Source organism: Elephas maximus, chromosome 3 (assembly GCF_024166365.1).
Source record: "Elephas maximus indicus isolate mEleMax1 chromosome 3, mEleMax1 primary haplotype, whole genome shotgun sequence".
Taxonomy (NCBI): domain Eukaryota; kingdom Metazoa; phylum Chordata; class Mammalia; order Proboscidea; family Elephantidae; genus Elephas; species Elephas maximus.
This window is the reverse complement of record NC_064821.1, coordinates 2417390-2438419: the sequence shown is the minus strand read 5'-3', so window position 1 is coordinate 2438419 and position 21030 is coordinate 2417390. Positions and strand designations below refer to the sequence as shown.

The 21030-nt window shown below is 41.9% G+C and overlaps 1 protein-coding gene across 1 annotated transcript in view; it reads right to left on the bottom strand.

Moving 5' to 3' along the window:
- Nucleotides 1-3103: 3103 nt before the first annotated feature.
- The window catches only part of LOC126071868 (zinc finger protein 345-like), a 245407-nt gene continuing 227480 nt past the window's right edge, over nucleotides 3104-21030 (bottom strand). Inside the window, exons 2-3 of the transcript XR_007516390.1 lie at nucleotides 6602-6830; nucleotides 3104-3580 (exon numbers count right to left, since the gene is read on the bottom strand). The gene's annotated coding sequence lies outside the window, so the exon portion shown is untranslated. The remainder of the gene's footprint in view (nucleotides 3581-6601; nucleotides 6831-21030) is intronic.

The following is a 21030-nucleotide window of genomic DNA, read 5'->3' as shown; positions in this document are numbered from 1 at the left end:
AAGAAATCAAAAGACGCATTGCATTGGGCAAATCTGCTGCAAAGGACCTCTTTAAAGCGTTGAAGAGCAAAGATGTCACCCTGAAGACTAAGGTGCCCCTGACCCAAGCCATGTTACTTTCAATCACATCATATGCATGCGAAAGCTGGACAATGAATAAGAAAGACCTAAGAAGAATTGATGCCTTTGAATTGTGGTGTTGGTGAAGAATATTGAATATACTGTGGACTGCCAGAAGAACTAACAAATCTGTCTTAGAAGAAGTACAACCAGAATGCTCCTTAGAAGCAAGGATGGTGAGACTGCGTCTTACATACTTTGGACATGTTGTCAGGAGGGATCAGTCTCTCTGGAGAAGGACATCATGCTTGGCAGAGTACAGGGTCAGTAGAAAAGAGGAAGACCCTCAACAAGATGGACTGACACAGTGGCTGCAACAATGAGCTCAAGCATAACAAGGATTGTGAGGATGGTGCAGGACCAGGCAGTGTTTTGTTCTGTTGTGCCCAGGGTTGCTGTAAGTCGGAACCGACCTGACAGCACCTAACAACAACAACACATACACACTGAAAAATTCCCCATTTTCTGGTAAAAGCAGAGAGTAAACAATGACATCCATTATTCCATTCTCATTCAGCATTATCCTAAAGGTTGTAGCTGGTGTATGACAAAAGAGAAGAAGAAAGAAAAAAGGTAAAGAAATAAGAACATTAAATGGGGGGAAGAATGTGGAGGAAGGAGGAATCTCACCCCATTTATTACAAATATTAAAGAGTTGTGTATGTAGGAGCCCAAAAGATGGTACAGACGATTATAGGACTTAGAGATTTCAGCAAGAATTCAGATTACAAAATAAATATCAAGCAAAGGTACACTTAAATATTTCATTTATATACACTAGTATGAGGTAGCTGAGAAAGTTAAAAGTTAATGTTGAACTTTTAGTAAAAATAAAAGCAATATAATTAAGTAAATTAAAGATCTTAATGAAAACATTATAAAACATCATTAAATGACATCCCAATGCTCTGAAAGAAACGAAAAGGCAGAGCATGCTCTTAGAAAGCTGTTCTCCCCAGGTAGATTGTTGTTTCCAACTCACTTTCATAAAATTCCCAGCAATTTAAGTATGTTTCAGAACTTCAAAAAAAAATACATAAAAAATGTACTTGGAAGTGCAAATGCCCACGAATAGCCAACACGTTCTAAGGAAAAACGCCTGGGGGCTTGTCCTAACATGTCATATATGTAATTATACTTTTACAAGTTTATAAATAAAGCTATAATAGATAGCGTAGTATCAATATAGGAATACGCAAATAGACCAAGGTTAAAAACAACGAGCCCTGGAAAAGGCCCACCAATCTATACAGAGTTGATTCATGACACAGCGAGCAAAGCAGGCCAGTACAGGAAGCACATACGCTTCAATATGTGGGGTAGTGTCAATTAAATGCAGTCCTTCAGTGGTGCAAAGGGTTACGCGCTCTGCTACTAACTGCAAGGTTGGTGGTTTGAGTCCACCCACGGGCATCTCTGAAGAAAGGTCTGGCGATTTACTTCCAAAAAATCAGCCACTGAAAACCCTAGAGAGTGCAGTTCTACTCTGAAACACACGGTGTCACCACGACTCAGAATTGACTCTATGGAAACTAGCTGTTAAAAAAAATCAACTAAAAATCTAACTGCAATAATTAATTTATTCCCATGTACTCCATATGTAAAAAATCAATTCCAAGTAGATTAGTTTTAAATACGAAAAAGTAAAATTATAATACGTTCAGAAGTTGTAAGCACATGGTCTCATGACGTCAGAAGACAGAAAAAATTCTTAAGAGTAAAACATAAAGACTAAATGTACCAATGAAGAGACAGAGAGTGGCAGAATGGACAAAAAAACACGATTCGTCTATATGCTGCCTACAAGAGACACACCTTAGATTTAAAAACACAAACTAAAACTCAAAGGATGGAAAAAAACATATCAAGCAAACAACAATCAAAAAGGAGCAGGAGTGGCAGTATTAATTTCCGGCAAAATAGGTTTTAAGGTTAAATCCACCACACAGGATAAGGAAGGACACTATATAATGATTAAAGGGACAATATACCAGGTGACGCAACCTTGCTTGCTGAAAGTGAAGAGGACTTGAAGCACTTACTAATGAAGATCAAAGACCACAGCCTTCAGTATGGACTGTACCTCAAAATAAAGAAAACAAAAACCTTCACTAGACCAATGAGCAACATCATGATAAACGGAGAAAAGACTGAAGTTGTCAAGGATTTCATTTTACTTGGATCCACAATCAACACCCATGAAGCAGCAGTCAAGAAATCAAAAGACGCATTGCATTGGGTAAATCTGCTGCCAAGGACCTCTCTAAAGTGTGGAAGAGCAAAGATGTCACCTTGAAGACTGAGGTGTGCCTGACCCCAGCGAAAGTATTTTCCATTGCATCATATGCGTGTGAAAGCTGGACAATGAATAAGGAACACTGAAGAAGAACTGATGCTTTGGAATTGTGGTGTTGATTAAGAATACTGAATATCCCATGGACTGCCAAAAGAACAAACAAACCTGTCTTGAAAGAAGCACAACCAGAATGCTCCTTGGAAGCAAGGATGGCGAGACCGCGTCTTACGTACTTTGGACATGTGGTCAGGAGGGACCGGTCCCTAGAGAAGGACATCATGGTTGGCAAAGTACAGGATCAGCAGAAAAGAGGAAGACCCTCAACGAGGTGGACACAGTGGCTGCAACAACGAGCTCAAGCATAACAAAGATTTTAAGGATGGCGCAGGACCAGGCAGTGTTTTGTTCTGTCGTACACAGGGTTGCTATGAGTCGGAACCGACTAGACGGCACCTAAAAACAACAACAAGAATGAAAACACTTCCTATGAGAACCTTCGTGACACAGCCAAAGGAGCGCTCAGAGGTCAATTTATAGCAATAAATGCACACGTTCAAAAAGAAGATAGGGCCAAAATAAAAAAATTATCACTACAACTTGAATAAATAGAAAAAAAGTAACAAAAGAATAAAACATAAGGGAGAAGAGGCTGAAAATTTCAACTATATTAAAATTTACAACCATTCATCAAAGGGCAAAGAAAATGAGCAAAGAGATAAGTTACACACTAGGAGAAAAATTCCCAAAGTTTGTAAAGAAACTCTAAAAAGTCATAGAAATATAAATTAACAGCGGGAGAAGATGCACAGCCTTGTCAGTAGTGGAGAATGTAAGGCAATTACAGAATAAAATTAAAGTCGGATGCTGTCTTAGCCATACTGTGCTGCTAAAACAGAGATACCGCAAGTGGACGGGTTTAACAAAGAGAGGTTTATTCACACTGTCTGGTAGGCCACAAGCCCAAATTCAGGGCATCAGCCCTAGGGGAAGGCTTCGTCTCTCTGTTGGCTCTGGAGGAAGGTCGTCGGCCTCAATTTTCCCCTGGGAGAGGAGCTTCTCAGGCACAGGGACCCCAGGTCCAAAGGACGCCCTCTGCTTCCAAGGCTTCGTTTTTGGTCGTATGAGGTCCCCAACTCTCTGCTTGGTTCTCTTTCCTTTTATCTCCTGTAAGATAAAAGGTGGTGCAGGCCACACCCCAGGGAAACTCCGTTACACTGGATCAGTGATGTGGCCTTACTAAGGGGTGTTACAATCCCACCCTAATCCTTTTTAACATAAAATTACAATCATAAAATAGAGGACAATCACACAGTGCAGGGAATCATAGCCCAGCCAAACTGATACACACATTTTTGCGGGGACATAATTCAGTCCATGACAGATACCATTTCACACTGTTTACAAGAGCAAGTATTAGATAAGCAGATAGAACAAATAAAATCCACATGGCTACTCTGTGGGAGCAAAAAGGTGTAAAATGCATCGAGTTTCCCAATAAAGCTGAACACAGCTATGGTCTATGACGCAGCCACATTCCCTCACTGCAGAGTCACCGTGCAGGACCACACGGAGCCTGGAAAGGGAAGGAAAAGAAGACCAGCAGCACTCACAAGAGCAAAAACGACGCCTGAACCACCCAAATCCTGGCGCTCCACACAGCTGGGTAGGCTGTGGCCCGTTCATGCCGTGGGAACATACATAGGCACATGGATGCAGGACGGTTACAGACACCAACACCTATGAAACTCAAGGCATCCTAAGGAAGCAAGTCACTAAAGAACCCAGACAGAGAAGTAACTGAATTTACAGAAAGCTCAAAAGACACCAGGCTAATAATATAGAGCTGATGGATTAAGACCTGGGTGATAAAGCTGTGGTTAAGAGCAGTACTACCGGTAACACTCATGAACTTTCAAATGCAGGTATCTCCAGGCAAGAGGAGACAAGATCAGGGTGGGACCCTCGGAGGTGGCCATAAAAAATTGACCAAGGTCTATTTAAATTATAGACTCAGATTACTATTTAAATTATACAGAAGTTTATGTACTCCTTCTTTATGAAAGAGCTGACAGCAAAGCTTAAAACATTATTACGAAATAAACGTAATTTTCCTATAATTATTTTACAAAGTCTCGTGAAAACCCCTTCCTTTTGATTTTACTTAGCTCAGAAGGGCTTTAAACTATTGATACCTAGATTTTAGAAATCTGCATTTATGTTCACTAGAACAAGCACTGCAAAAGCAAAATAACGGCCACAATCCAAGTGTCCCTTCACTGCAATACAGTTAAAAACAACAACAAAAAACCAACCAACCAAACAAAAACAAACGTCAACCATATGTAGTATTCTGGAGTTCTACAACAATTTAGATTTAAGCACTCTATGTATTGTTGGAGCCCTAGTGGCGCAGTGATTAGAACCAGGCTGCTAACCAAAGGGTCAGCAGGTGGAATCCACCAGCCGCTCCCTGGCAACGCTATGGGGCAGTTCTACTCTGTCCTATACGGTCGCTGTGAGTCGGAATCAACTTGACAGTGGGTTTTTGTTTTTTTTTTTAATGTATTGTTATAAAAAGATCTCCATGATAGTTTGTTCACTAAAAAGTAAGTATAAAATTCCATGCTACATTTTGTGTAACGTATGAGGGGAATAATAAAAAATTTCTATTTCTATTTGGTTGTTTCTGCACAAACACTGGCAAGATGCTTCAGAGAGTGATAAAGCTGGTTATTTAAAGGAAGCTGGAGAAAGAGGAAAGGGCTGGCTGAGGATTGGAGCCGGAATAAGTGTTCAGAAAGTATGCTTTTAAAGCTCATATTGAGTTTCAAACTTTGAAGGCATTATGTATTGGAAAACCAATTTCAGTAAACTATATTGTACTTTTAAATATAAGTCAAACGAGACAGTAAGCGTTTTTACTAGGAACTCGGGTTCGTAATAAAACGACTTAAAATTTAATCATTTAGGACCCAAATGTTATTAAACGGTCTAATACACTTGGGCAAATCCCAAGAGTATAAAGTAGAGCTCTCTTCCTAAACACAGTAACCAGAAAAACCAGAGTCTGTCCGTTCATTTTATCTCAGCCAGGAGAATGTTTGTAAAATGGCTAAAATACACAACACATTAGGGGTTCTGGCATGACTTGTCAAATGTAATAGGAGTCTTTAAGAACCTTCTCAAGATTTAATTAAGCTTTAGAGTAACTTTTACCTCAGTTAAAATAGGTATTCCTGAGTTTGAGAAGTTTATATCCATTAAGTTGAAAAACTCTAAGTAGAACCACACCAAATGATTTAGAAATTTTCCTCTAGTGGAAACTGTAAACCCAAGAACTTAAACACACACATCTCACATGTTGAGCTTCTCTAGCCAAAGAGAACGCTTTAATTTTAGATTCTAATTCAGGAAAACAGAGAACAGTCAAGAATTACAAGGATTAAATACCAGCTGTAGGCATGGGTAGGAGGACAGGACCCAGATAGGCGATTCGTGCTTTCCACACATCTGAAAGCTTCAAGTTAAAAGCATTCCCAGTGTGAGGTGGGGGTGGTGGTGGCCTGGAGAACCCACACAGGATCCAGCTGGACTCACTGTCCCCAGCTTCATGCCTCTGGTGACATCAGGAGATCACCAATATCACCCAGGACCCATAAACAGTCAGGGCCTTTACCTACAGACTCTCTTTCTCCCCTTTTCCTCATAATACAGTGCGGGGGGGTGGGGGGGGGAGCTGTAGTTTTAGAACTGCACAGAAAATGCTCCAGTGCCTGGGGGAGCCAAGAACACTGTTCAGAGAGATGGGACAAGAATGGCTCTGGAGGCCGGGACTCACCTTCATAGCCAGAGCTACTCTGTCTTTAGGCTCTGGTCAGGAGACTGCCGTTCAACACAGAGCACAAAGGACCAGGGAAGGGATTTAATGCCCCATGGTGCCAGCTCTGAGAGTCCCATAAAGAAGGTGACCCCAGGCATCCAAACCTTAAAAAGCAACATATGTGCCCAGTGACAGTAGAGCAGGGCCTTAGGATGCCTCCTAGGGCTCAGTCCCTTGGCTTCCTCTGCCACCTTTTTTCCTCACGGAGGAACCAAAGTCCCACGGCACACAGTTGGTCCCCCAACAATTCCTATCAAGTCTCATCCACATACTGAGAGAATAACCCAGTTCTCCGTAGAACTCACCATTTCCTTCTCCAGCTTCTGGAAGTCTAAGGGCATGTTGTCTCTAAGCCCAAGAAGCCAAGTCAGGAAGAGGGACGGGAGTAGAAGCAGAGCACTGGGCAGTTTGGAAGCAGATGAATAATGTTTGGTCCACACTCCAGCCACAGCAGCTGAAATTCTGACTTCTCATTTACAGATGTGCAAGATGGTCACCCAAGGTCCCCAGTTCTCCCTGGACCACACTTGAGACCTGAAATGGAAGAAGGACGGGGAGGACACACTGTTGAGGAAACAAGGAGTGACAGGTTTTTGGCTTGCTCCCAGGCTCAGGGCTACCATGCATCTGTCAGTTTGTTGTACTGTGGTGGCTTGCACGTTGCTGTGACGCTGGAAGCTATGTCACCGGTATTTCAAATAGCAGCAGGGTCACCTATGGTGGACAGCTTTCAGCTGAACTTTCAGACTAAGACAGACTAGGAAGAAGGACCCGGTGCTCTACTTCTGAAAAAACTGGCCAGTGAAACCCTTAAGAATAGGAACAGATCACTGTCTAGTATACTGCCAGAAGATGAGCCCCTCTGGTTGGAACGCACTCAAGATACAACTGGGGAAGAGCTGCCTCCTCAAAGGAGAGTCAACCTTAAATGATGTGGGTAGAGTCAAGCTTTTGGGACCTTCATTTGCTGATGCGGCACGATGCAAAAGAAGAAGAAACAGTTGCAAGCATCCATTAATAATCGGACTCTGGACTGTTTGAAGAAACTAGGAAAATTGGAAGTCATCAAAAACGAAATGGAATGCATAAAGATGGTTATCCTAGGCATTAGTGAGCTGAAATGGGCTGGTATTGGCCATTTTAAATCAGACAATCATATGGTCTACTATGCTGGGAATGACAAATTGAAGAGGAATGGCATCGCATTCACAGTTAAAAAGCATATTACAAGATTAATCCTGAAGTAAAACCCTGTCAGTGATAGGATAACATCCACAGCCTACAAGACAGACCAGTTAATACCACTATTATTCAAATTTATGCACCAACCAATAATGCTAAAGATGAGGAAATTGAAGATTTTTTACCAACTTCTGCAATCTGAAATTTATCAAACATGCAATCAAGATGCACTGATAATTACAGGTGTTTGAAATACGAAAGGTGGAAACAAAGAAGAAGGATCTGTATTCGAAAATATGGCCTTGGTGCCAGAAATTACACCAGAGATTGCGTGACAGAATTTTGCAAGACCAGTGAATAATTACTCATTGCAAATAATTTTTTTTCAACAACATAAACAGTGACTACACACATGGATTTTACTGGAATCAAACTGGATACACCTTGGTAAAAGACGATGTAAACCTCAATATCATCAGTCAGAACAAACATCGACTGCAGAACATCAATTGCTCATATTGAAGTTCAAGTTCAAAACACTGAAGAAAATTAGAACAAGTCCAGGAGAGTGAAGTACAACCTTGAGCATATCCCACCTGAATTTAGAAACCATCTCAAGAATAGATTTGACACATTGAACACTAATGACTGAAGACCGGACAAGCTGCGGAATAACATCAAGGATATCATACTTGAAGAAAGCAACAGGCCATTAAAAAGACAGGAAAGAAAGAGAAGATCAAAATGGATATTAGAAGAGACTCTGGAAGTTGCTCTTGAACACAGAGTAGCTAAAGTGAATAGAAGAAATGATGAAGTAAAAGAGCTGAACAGATTTCAAAGGGCAGCTTCAGAAGACAAAGTATTACAATAAAATGTGCAAAGGCCTGGAGTTAGAAAACCAAAAGCGAAGAATATGCTTGCCACTTCTCAAGCTGAAAGACTGAAAGCCTTGACTTCAAGCCTCGTGTTGCAATTTTGAAGGACTCCATGAGCAAAATACATGTCTGTCAGTTTGCCATCCTGCGGTGGCTTGCGTGTTGCCGTGATACTGGAAACTTTGTCAACGGTATTTCAAATACGAGCAGGGTCACCCTTGCTGGATAGGTTTCAGCTGCACTTTCAGACTAAGACACACTAGGAAGGAGGATTGGACACTTTACTTATGAAAAAGTTGACCAAAGGAAACCTTACAAAGAGCAACGAATGACTGATACACTGCCAGAAGATGAGCCTCTCAGGTTGGCAGGCACTCAAAATACAATGAGGTTCTGGGGTCTTAAATGCTAACAAGCGGCCATCTAAGATGCATCAATTGGTCTCAACCCACCTGGGGCAAAGGAGAATGAAGAACACCAAGGTCACACGACAACTAAGAGCCCAAGAGACAGAAAGGGCCACATGAACCAGAGACCTACATCATCCTGAGACCAGAAGAACTAGTTGGTGCCCGGCCACAATCGATGACTGCCCTGACAGGGAGCACAGTAGAGGACCCCTGAGGGAGCAGAAGATCAGTGGGATGCAGACCCCAAATTCTCATAAAAAGACCATACTTAATGGTCTGAGTGAGACTAGAGGAATCCCGGCAGTCATGGTCCCCAAACCTTCTGTTGGCACAGGACAGGAACCATCCCCGAAGACAACTCATCAGACATGAAAGGGACTGGACAGTGGGTAGGTGAGAGATGCTGGTGAAGAGTGAGCTAATTATATCAAGTGGTCATTTGAGACTGTGTTGGCATCTCCTGTCTGGAGGGGGGATGGGAGGATAGAGAGAGTTGGAAGCTGGCAAAATTGTCACGAAAGGAGAGACCGGAAGGGCTGACTCATTAGGGGGAGAGCAACTAGGAGTACGGAGTAAGGTGTTTATAAACTTATATGTGACGGTCTGACTTGATTTGTAAACGTTCACTTGAAGCTCAATAAAAGTTAATAATAATAATAAAAAAAAATACAATGAGGCAAGAGGCACCTCCTCAAAGAAGGGTCCATCTTAATGAAGTGAGTGGAGTCAAACTTTCAAGACCTTCATTTGCTGATGTGGCACGACTCAAAATGACAACAAACAGCTGCAAATATCCAATAATAATTAGAACGTGGAATATATGAAGTATGAATCCAGGAAAACTAGAAATTGTCAAAAACGAAATGGAACACATTAAGATCAATATCCCAGGCATCAGTGAGCTGAAACGCACTGGTAATGGCCATTCTGAATTAGACAATCATATGGTCTACTATACCGGGAATGACAAATTGAAGAGGAATGGCATCACATTTGTCTTAAAAAAGAACATTTCAACATCTACCCTGAAGTACAGTGCTGTCAGTGATTGGATAAAATCCATAAGCCTACAAGGAAATCAATTAATACAACTATTATTCAAATTTACACACAATCACTAAGGCCAAAAATGAAGAAAGTGAAGATTTTTACGAACTTCTGCAGTCTGAAATTGATCAAACACGCAATCGGGACTGCACTGATAATTACTGTGATTGGAATGTGCAAGCGGGAAACAAACAAGAAGGACTGGTAGTTGGAAAATACGGCACTGATAGTAGAAACGACACCGGGGATCACATGATAGAATTTTGCAAGACCAACTACTTCTTAACTGCAAATACCTTTTTTCAACAACATTAACAGTGATTTTACCTGTGGATCTCGCTAGGTGGAATACATGAGAATCAAACTGACTACATCTGTGAAAAGAGACGATGGAAAAGCTTAGTATCATCAGTCAGAACAAGGCCAGGGCCAATTGTGGAACAGACCATCAATTGCTCAAATGCAAGTTCAAGGTGATGTTGAAGAAAATCAGAACAAGTCCATGAGAGCCAAAGTACAACCTTGAGCATATCCTACCAGAATTTAGAGACCATTTCAAGACAGATGTGATGTACTGAACACTAATGATCAAAGATCAGATGAGTTGTGGATGACATTAAGGACATCACACATGAAGAATGCAAGAGGTCTTTAAAAAGACAGGAAAGAAAAAAAAGACTAAAACGGATGTCAAAAGAGACTCTGAAAATTGGTCTTGATGGCAGAGTAGCACAAGTGGAAAGAAGAAATGACAAAGTAAGAGAGCTGGACAAGAGATTTCAAAGGGCAGCTCCAGAAGACAAAGTAAAGTATTATAATGACATTTGCAAAAAAAAAAAAAAAAAAAAGATAAAAAACGAAAAAGGAAGAATACCCTCGGCATTTCTCAAGCTGAAAGAACTGAAGAAAAATTCAAGCCTTGAGTTGCAATACTGAAGGATTCTATGGGGAAACTATTAAATGACAGAGGAAGCATCAAAAGAAGATGGAAGGAATATAGAGAGTCACTGTACCAAAAAAAAATTGGTTGATGTTCAACCATTTCAGGAGGTAGCACATGATCAAAAACCAATAGTACTGAAGGAAGAGGTCCAAGCTACAGTGAAGGCACAGGTGAAAAACAAGGCTCCAGGAACTGAGAGAATACCAACTGAGATGATTGACCAGACAGATGCAGTGCCGGAAGTGCTCGCTCGTCTATGCCAAGAAATTTGGAAGATGGCTACCTGGCCAACCAAATGGAAGAGATGCATAACTAAACTCATTGCAAGAAAAGGTGATCCAACAGAATACAGAAATTATCAAAAAATGTCATTGATATCACACGCAAGTAAAATTTTGCTGAAGATCATTCAAAAGCAGCTGCAGCAATACATACAGGGAGAACTGCCAGAAATTCAGGCCGGATTCAGAAGAGGACGTAGAACAAGGAATATCATTGCTGATGTCAGATGGATCCTGGCTGAAAGCAGAGAATACCACAAAGACGTTTACCTGTATTTTATCGACTATGCAAAGGGATTCGACTTTGTGGATCTCAACAAACTATGGATAACACTGTGAAGAATGAATTCCAGAACACTTACTTGTGCTCCTGAGGAACTTGTACTTAGACCAAGAGGCAGTCATTTGAACAGTACAACGGGATACTGCGTGGTTTAAGGTCAGGAAAGGGGAGCATCAGGGTTGTATCTTTTTACCACATTTATTCAATCTGTATGCTGAGGAAATAATCCGAGAAGCTGGAGTATATGAAGAAGAATGTGGCATCAGGATCGGTGGAAGACTCATTAACAACCTGTAATACGCAGATGAAACAACCTTGTTTGCTGAAGTGAAAAGGACTTGAAGCACTTACTGATGATGATCAAAGACTACAACCTTCAGTATGGATCACATCTCAACATAAAGAAGACAAAAATCCTCACAACTGGACCAGTAAGCAACATCATGATAAAAGGAAAAAATATTAAAGCTGTCACGGATTTCATTTCACTTGGGTCCACAATCAACATAAAAATTCTCAACAAAATTCAAGCCAAAAGAATTCAGCATTATATCAAAAAAATAATACACCACGACCAAGGAGGATTCATACAGGTATGCCAGGATGGTTCAACATTAGAAAATCAATCAATGTAATCCACAGTATAAACAAAATGAAAGGAAGAATCACATGATCACCTCAATCGACACAGAAAAGGCATTTGACAAAGTCCAACACCCATTCCTGATAAAAACTCATGATAAAATAGGTACAGAAGGGAAATTTTTCAACGTAATAAAGGGTATCTATGCAAAACCAATGGTCAACATCATTCTTACTGGAGAGAGGCTGAAAACATTCCCCCTGAGAACAGGAACAAGACAAGGATGCCCTTTATCTCCACTCCTATTTAACATTGTGCTGGAAGTCCTAACTAGTGCAATAAAGCAAGAAACAGAAATAAAGGGTATTCAAGATGGTAATGATGAAATTTAACTGTCTCTACTTGCAGATGCGGAATCGACTCGATGGCACTCGGGGGGTGGTACTTGCAGATGATATGATACTATACATAGAAAACCCAACACTCCACGACAAAACTACTGGAATTAATCGAAAAATTCAGCAGAGTAGTGGGATACAAGATAAACATACAAAAATCAGTTGGACTCCTATACATCAATAAAGAGAACGAAAAAAAGGAAATCAGGAAAACAGTATCATTTATAACAGCCCCTAAAAAAGTACAATACTTAGGAGTAAATCTAACCAGGGATGTAAAAGACCTATACAAAGAAAACTACAAAACGCTACTGGAAGAAACCGAAAGAGATCTACATAAATGGAAAAACATACCATGCTCATGGATAGGTAGACTCAACATTGTGAAAATGAAAATTCTACCCAAGTGATTTACAAATACAATACAATCCCAATCTAAATACCAACAGCATTCTTTAAAGAGACAGAAAAACTTATCATTAACTTTATACGGAAAGGGAAGAAGCCCTGGGTAAGTAAAGCACTACTGAAGAAGAATAAAGTAGGAGGACTCACATTACCTGACCTCCGAACCCACTATAGAGTATGGTAGTCAAAACAGCCTGGTACTGGTACAACGACATATACACTGACCAATGGAACAGAATTGAGAACCCAGACGTAAATCCATCCACCTATGGTTACCTGATCTTCGACAAAGGCCCAAAGTCCATCAAATGAGGAAAAGAGAGTCTTTTTAACAAATGGTGCTGGCAAAACTGGACGCCCATTTGCAATAAAAATGAACCTGGATCCACAACTCACAGCATATACAGAAACTAATTTAAAATGGATCAAACATCTAAGAATAAAGCCAAAAACTCTGAAGTTCATAGAAGAAAAAATAGGATCAATGCCAGAGGCCCTGATACACAGCATTAACTAGATACAAACCACAATGAACAACACACAAACTCCAGAAAATAAGCCAGATAACTGGGATCTTCTAAAAATTAAACACTTATGCTCATCAAAAGACTTCACTAAAAGAGTAAAAAGAGAACCTACAGACTGGGAAAAAATTTGTGGCTGTTACAAACCAGACAAAGGTCTAATCTCTAAAATCTGTAATAAAATCCAACACCTGTACGACAAAAAGACAAACCAATTAAAAAATGGGCAAAGGAAATGAACAGACACTTCACCAAAGAAGACATTCAAGCAGCCAACAGACACATAAGGAAATGCTAGCAATCACTAGCCATTAGAGAAATGCAAATTGAAACCACAATGAGATACCATCTCACCCCAGTATTACTGCCAGGAATCAAAAAAGCAGGGAATAACAAATGTCAGAGATGCCGTGGGGAGATTAGAACTCTTATGCACTGCTGGTGGGAATGCAAAATGATACAACCATTTTGGAAAATGGTATGACGCTTCCTTAGAACGCTGGGAATAGAAATGCCATATGATCCAGCAATCCCACTCCTAGGAATATATTCTAGAGAAATGAGTCGTCACATGAATAGACATATGCACGCCTGTGTTCACTGCAGCGTTATTCACAATACCAAAAAGATGGAAACAACCTAGACGGCCATCAGCAGATGAATGGAAAAACAAACTGTGGTACATACACAAGATGGAGTATTAAAAAAAAAAAAAAGAACAATGAGGAATCTGTGAAGCATCTCATAACATGGACGAATCTGGAGGGCATTATGCTGAGTGAAACAGCTCAGTCACAAAAAGGCAAATATTGTACGAGACCACTACTGTAAAAACTCATGAAAAAGTTTACACACAAAAAGAAACAATCTTTGATGGTTACGAGGAAGGGTAGGCACGAGGTTGTAAAAACACTAAATAGACAATAGATAACTCTGGTGAAGGGTACGACAGTACATAACACTGGGGAAGCCAGCACGACTTGTACAAGGCAAGGTCATGGAAGCCCCACAGACACATCCAAACTCCCTTAAGGACCGAACTGCTGGGCTGACGGCTGTGGGGACCTTGGTCTCAGGGAACATCTAGCTCAACTGGCATAACATAATTTATAAAGACAATGTTCTACATTCTACTTTGGTGAGTGCCGTCTGGGGTCTTAAAAGCCTGTCAGCGACCATCTAGGATACTCCACTGGTCTCACGCCTTTGGGAGCAAGGGAGAATGAAGAAAACTAGACACAAGGTAAAGATCAGTCCAAAGGACTAATGGACACAACTATCACGGTCTCCACCAGACTGAGTCCAGTACAATGAGATGGTGCCTGGCTAGCACCACTGACTGCTCTGACAAGGGATCACAATAGAGGGTCCCGGACAGAGCTGGAGAAAAATGTAGAACAAAATTCTAACTCACAAAAAAAGATCAGACTTATTGGCCTGACAGAGACTGGAGAAACCCTGAGAGTATGGCCCCTGAACACCCTTTCAGCTCAGTAATGAAGTCACTCCTGAGGTTCACCCTTCAGGCAAAGAGTAGACAGGCCCATAAAACAAAACTAGACTAAACAGGCACACCAGCCTAGGGCAAGGACCAGATGGCAGGAGGGAACAGGAAAGCTGGTAACAGGGAACCCAAGGTTGAGAAGAGAGAGTGCTGACATTTTGTAGGGTTGTTAACTAACATCGTTAAACAATATGTGTACTAACTGTTTAATGAGAAACTTGTTTGTTCTGTAAACCTTCATCTAAAGTACAATTGAAAAAAAAGAGAAAAAAATCAAACGATGATGGCACCCAGCGTCACAAAAAATTTGCATATAAATTTTTCAATGAGAGTCTAATTTTTAGTGCTTTAAACTTACCCCTAAAGCACAATAAAATTAAAAAAAAAAAAGAATCAAACAATGCATTTTATTGGCAAATCTGTTGCAAAAGACCTCTTTAAAATATTGAAAAGCAAGATGTCACTTTGAGGACTCAGGTGTGCCCAACCTAGGCCATGATACTTCCAATTGCCTCATAGGCATGCGAAAGCTAGACAATGAATAAGGAAGACCAAAGAAGAACTGATGCCTTTGAATTACAGTGTTGCAGTAGGATACTGAATATACCACATACTGCCAGAAGAATGAAGAAGTCTCTCCTGGAAGAAGTATAGCCAAAATTCTCCCTAGAAGCGGAAGATAGCAAGATTTTGTCCCATGTACTTTGGACATGTTATCAGGAGGGACCATTCCCTGGAGGAGGACATCATGCCTGGTAAAGTAGAGGGTCAGGGAAAAAAAGGAAGAATCTCAACAAGATGAACTGATACAGTGGAGGATGGTGCAGGCCTGGCAGTGTTTCCTTCTGTTGCACAAAGGGTCACAATGAGTCAGAAAGGATTTGAAGGCGCCTAACAACAGGCTCAGGACAATGCTCCACCCTGAGGGCATTTGCACGGAAGGCAGGACAGGCTTCAGCCTCCAGGGCACACATCTGCATGCTTTATGCAGCTCAATTAATGTAATCCATCCTAAAAATAAAACAAAAGACAAGAATCACATGATTTTATCAACTGAGACAGAAAAGGCATTTGACAAAGTTCAACACCCATTCATGATAAAAACAGTCAGCAAAATAGGAATAGAAGGAAAATTCCTCAACATAATAAATGGCATTAATACAAAGCCAACAGCCAACATCATCCTAAATGGAGAGAGCCTGAAAGCATTCCCCTTGAGAATGGGAACCAGACAAGGATGCCATTTATCACCACTCTTATTCAACATTGTGCTGGAGATCCTTGCCAGAGCTATTAGGCTAGATAAAGAAATAAAGGGCATCCAGATTGGCAAGGAAGAAGTAAAAGTATTTCTATTTGCAGATGACATGATCTTATACACAGAAAACCCTAAAGAATCCTCAAGAAAACTACTGAAACTAATAGAAGAGTTCAGCAAAGTATTGAGATAACGAGATAAACACACAAAAATCAGTTGGATTCCTCTACACCAACAAAAAGAACATGGAAGAGGAAATCACCAAATCAACACCATTTACAGTAGCCCCCAAGAAGATAAAATACTTAGGAATAAATCTTACCAGAGATTAAAAGACTTATACAAAGAAAACTACAAAACACTTCTGCAAGAAACCAAAAGAGACCTACCTAAGTGGAAAAACATATCTTACTCATGGATAGGAAGACAACATTAAAATGTCTACTCTACCAAAGTGATCTATAGATTTAATGCAATTCCGATCCAAATTCCAATGACATTTTTTAATGACATGGAGAAACAAATCACCAATTTCATATGGAAGGGAAAGAGGCCCCGAATAAGCAAAACATTACTGAAAAAGAAGAACAAAGTGGGAGGCCTTAGTCTACCTGATTTTAGAACCTATTATACCGTCACAGTAGTCAAAACAGCCTGGTACTGGTACAACAACAGATACACAGACCAATGGAACAGAACTGAGAATCCATCCACATATGAGCAGTTGATTATTTGACAAAGGCCCCAAAACAGTTAAATGGGGAAAGACAGTCTTTTTAACAAATGGTGCTGGCATAACTGGATATCCATCTGCAAAAAAATGAAACAAGACCTACACCTCACTCCATGCACAAAAACGAGCTCAAAATGGATCAAAGACCTAAATACAAAATCTAAAACGATAAAGATCATGGAAGAAAAAATAGGGAAAACGTTAGGAGCCCTAATACATGGCATAAACAGTATACAAAACATTACTAACAATGCAGAAGAAAAACTAGGTAACTGGGAGCTCGTAAAAATCAAACACCTATGTTCATTCAAACACTTCACCAAAAGAGTAAAAAGATTACCTACAGGCTGGGAAATGTTTTTAGCTATGACATTTCCGATCAGTACCTGATGTCTAAAATCTACAGGATACTGCAAAAACTCAACCACAAAAAGACAAATAACCCCATTAAAAAAAGGGCAAAAGGTATGAACAGACACTTCACTAAAAAAGACATTCAGGTAGCTAACAGATACATGAGGAAATGCTCACGATCATTAGCCATTAGAGAAATGCAAATCAAAACTACAGTGAGATTTCATCTCACTCCAACAAGGTTAGCACTGATCCAAAAAACAAAATAATAAATGTTGGAGAGGCTGTGGAGAGATTGGAACACTTATACACTGCTGGTGGGAATGTCAAATGGTACAGCCACTTTGGAAATCGATTTGGCGCTTCCTTAAAAAGCTAGAAATAGAACTACCATATGATCCAGCAATCCCACTCCTTGGAATATATCCTAGAGAAATAAGAGCCTTTACACGAACAGATATATGCACACCCATGTTCACTGCAGCACTGTTTACAACAGCAAAAAGCTGGAAGCAACCAAGGTGTCCATCAACGGATGAATGGATGAATAAATTATATTCACACAATGGAATACTACCCATCGATAAAGAACAGTGAGGAATCTGTGAAACATTTCATAACATGGAGGAATCTGGAAGGCATTATACTGAGTGAAATTAGTTAGTTGCAAAAGGACAAATATTGTATAAGGCCACTGTTACAAGAACTCGAAAAATGGTTTAAACAGAGAATATTCTTTGATGGTTATGGAGGGGGAAGAGAGGGAGGGTGGGAGAAAGGTATTCACTAATTACATAGTAGAGAAGAACTACTTTAGGTGACGTGAAAGACAACACACAATACAGGCGAGGTCAGCACAACCGGACTAAACCAAAAACAAAGAAGTTTCCTGAATAAACCGAAAGCTTCGGAGGCCAGCATAGCAGGGGCAGGGGTTTTGGGACCATGGTTTCAGGAGACATCTAAGTCAACTGGCATAATCAAATCTATTAAAACATTCTGCATCCCATTTTGGAGAGTGGCGCCGGGGTCTTAAATGCTAAGATGCATCAATTGGTCTCAACCCACCTGGATCAAAGGAGAATGAAGAACACCAAGGACACAAGGTAATTATGAGCCCAAGAGACAGAAAGTGCCACATAAACCAGAGACCTACATCATCCTGAGACCAGAAGAACTAGATGGTGCCCGGCTACAACCGATGACTGCCCTGACAGGGAACACAACAGAGAACCCCTGAGGGAGCAGGAGAGCAGTGGGGTGCAGACCCCAAATTCTCATAAAAAGGCCAGACTTAATGGTCTGACTGAGAGTAGAAGGACCCTGGTGGTCATGGGCCCCAGACCTTCTGTTGTTCCAGGACAAGAACCATTCCCAAAGCCAACTCTTTAAATAGGGATTGGACTGGACAATGGGTTGGAGGGGGATGCTGGTGAGGAGTGAGCTTCTTGGATCAGGTGGACACTTGAGACTATGTTGGCATCTCCTGCCTGGAGGGGAGATGAGAGGGTAGAGGGGATTAGAAGCTGGTGAAATGGACATGAAAAGAGAGAGTGGAGGGAGGGAGCGGGCTGTGTCATTATGGGGAGAGCAATTGGGAGTATGTAGCAGGGTGTACGTAAGTTTTTGTGTGAGAGACTGACTTGATTTGTAAACTTGCACTTAAAGAACAATAAAAATTTTTTATAAAAAGCATTGCACTGGGCAAATCTGTTACAAAGGAATCTCTTTGAAGTATTAAAAGGCAATCATGTCACTTTAAAGAGTAAGGTGCAACTGACCCAAACCATGGTATTTTCAATTGCACTATATGCATGCGAAAGCTGGACAAGAAGAAGGAAGACAGATGCCTTTGAATTACGGTGCTTGTGAAGAATATTAAATATACCATGAACTTCCAGAAAAATGAACAAATCTGTCTTAGAAGTACAGGGAGAATACTCCTTAGAAGTAAGGATGGGGAGACTTCGTCCCACATACTTCAGACATGTTATCAGGAGGGATCAGTCCCTGGAGAAGGACATCATGTTTGGTAAAGTAGAGGGTCAGCGAAAAAGAGGACAACCCTCAACAAGATGGACTGACACAGTGGCTGCGGCAATGGGGTCAAGCATAACGACGACTGTGAGGATGGTGCAGGACTGGAAGGCGTTTCGTTCTGTTGTACATAGGGTCACTACAAATTTGAACTGACTCAGAGGCCCTAACAACAAAAAAAGGAAAGAAACAATAAGAAATTCTGGGTTGAACTCTACAGACAGGGATTGTCCTGTACTATGAGACAAACAATGATACTGGTGAGGAGGGAACTGCCTGGCTCAAGTAGACACATGGGACTATGGGGGTGACTCCTGTCTGGTGGCGAGACGAGAAGGAAGAAGGGGACAGGAGCTGGGTGAATGGACATGGGGAATACAGGGTGGAGAGGAGGAATGTGCTGTCTTATTAGGGGGAGAGGAGCAGGGAGTGTACGGGGCGGGGGGTGTGTATGGCTTTTTGTACGACAGACTGACTTGACTCGCAAACTTTCACCTAAAGCATGATAAATAAATTAAAAAAAAAATTCTGGGTTCAGTATACTGTTATTTATAAAAGTCAATGGCAAGATAACAGAAGCTGGAACTTTATACTGATAGGTTAAAAACATCCTGTTGATGTAATTACCACTTGGTGATAGGTTAAAAGAGTTTCTGTGGAATTAGTTTCTGCTGAATTACAAATGCTTTGTGGATTAGTTACTGCTTGACAACAGCAACTGGCTCATAGAGCAGTAACAGATAATTGCAAGACACTTAGGGAAAATAGCTTCCTGTACAAGGTAAGTTCTCGGCAGTGGTTTGCAGAGCTTGGTTACAAAGAAAACGCCTCCTTAGATACCGGGTTATACCTGCTTGACAGGTTTCTTAGTGCGCTCACATTAACGTGGTTTCTGGCCTCCGTACTTTTTATTAACAATTACTTCGGTCAAGCTCTTAAGTTTAGAGTTGCTCTTTTTCGTGTCTGTGTTTGTGTGTGCATGTGTGTCTGTTCGTCAGTCTGTGTGCGTCTGTGTCTGCGTGTGGGTGTGCGTGTGTCTGTGTGGGCATGTGTGTCTGTGTGTGGGCGTGCGTGTCTGTCCGTCTGTGTGTGTGTCTCTGTCCATCTGCGGCCGCGCGTGTCTGTCTGTGTGTCTGTCCGTCTGTGGCCGTGTCTCTCTGTCTGTGTGTCTGTCCGTCTGCGGCCGCGCGTGTCTGTGTCCGTCTGTGTCTCTCTGTGTCTGTCTGTCTGTGTGTCCCTGTCTGTCTGTCCGTCCGTCTGCGGCAGCGCGTGTCTGTGTCCGTCTGTGTCTCTCTGTGTCTGTCTGTCTGTGTGTCCCTGTCTGTCTCTCTGTGTGTCTGTCCGTCCGTCTGCGGCCGCGCGTGTCTGTGTCCGTCTGTGTCTCTCTGTGTCTGTCTGTCTGTGTGTCCCTGTCTGTCTCTTTGTGTGTCTGTCCGTCCGTCTGCGGCCGCGCGTGTCTGTGTCTGTCTGTCCGTCTGTGTCTCTCTGTGTGTCCCTGTCTGTCCGTCTGTGTCTCTCTGTGTGTCTGTCTGTGTCTCTGTCTGTCTGTCCGTCCGCCTGCGGCCGCGCGTGTCTGGGCGCCGGCCCAGGAGGCCGAGGAGCCCGGCGGAGGCCGCACGGTCACGACGAGAACAGAGAAGCCCGCGGAGCGCGGGGAGCGGAGCATCTAGACTCAGGCCGACGAGCCCCGCTCCTCACAGCCCCCGGGGACGCCGCCGCCGCTGCTCCGAGAAGCTCACCTGCGCGCGGCGACGATGCCCACGCTCTCACCCGGGAAGGCGGCGAGAGACGCGGGTCCCCACCGCCTCGGCCTCCGGAAAGCAGCGGCGCCCGCGGGCCCGGGGTCGCGCCGGAAGCGGCGGAGACGGAGAGACCGGGGTGGCGAGGGGAGCGGGAGCCGCGCCCTCAGAG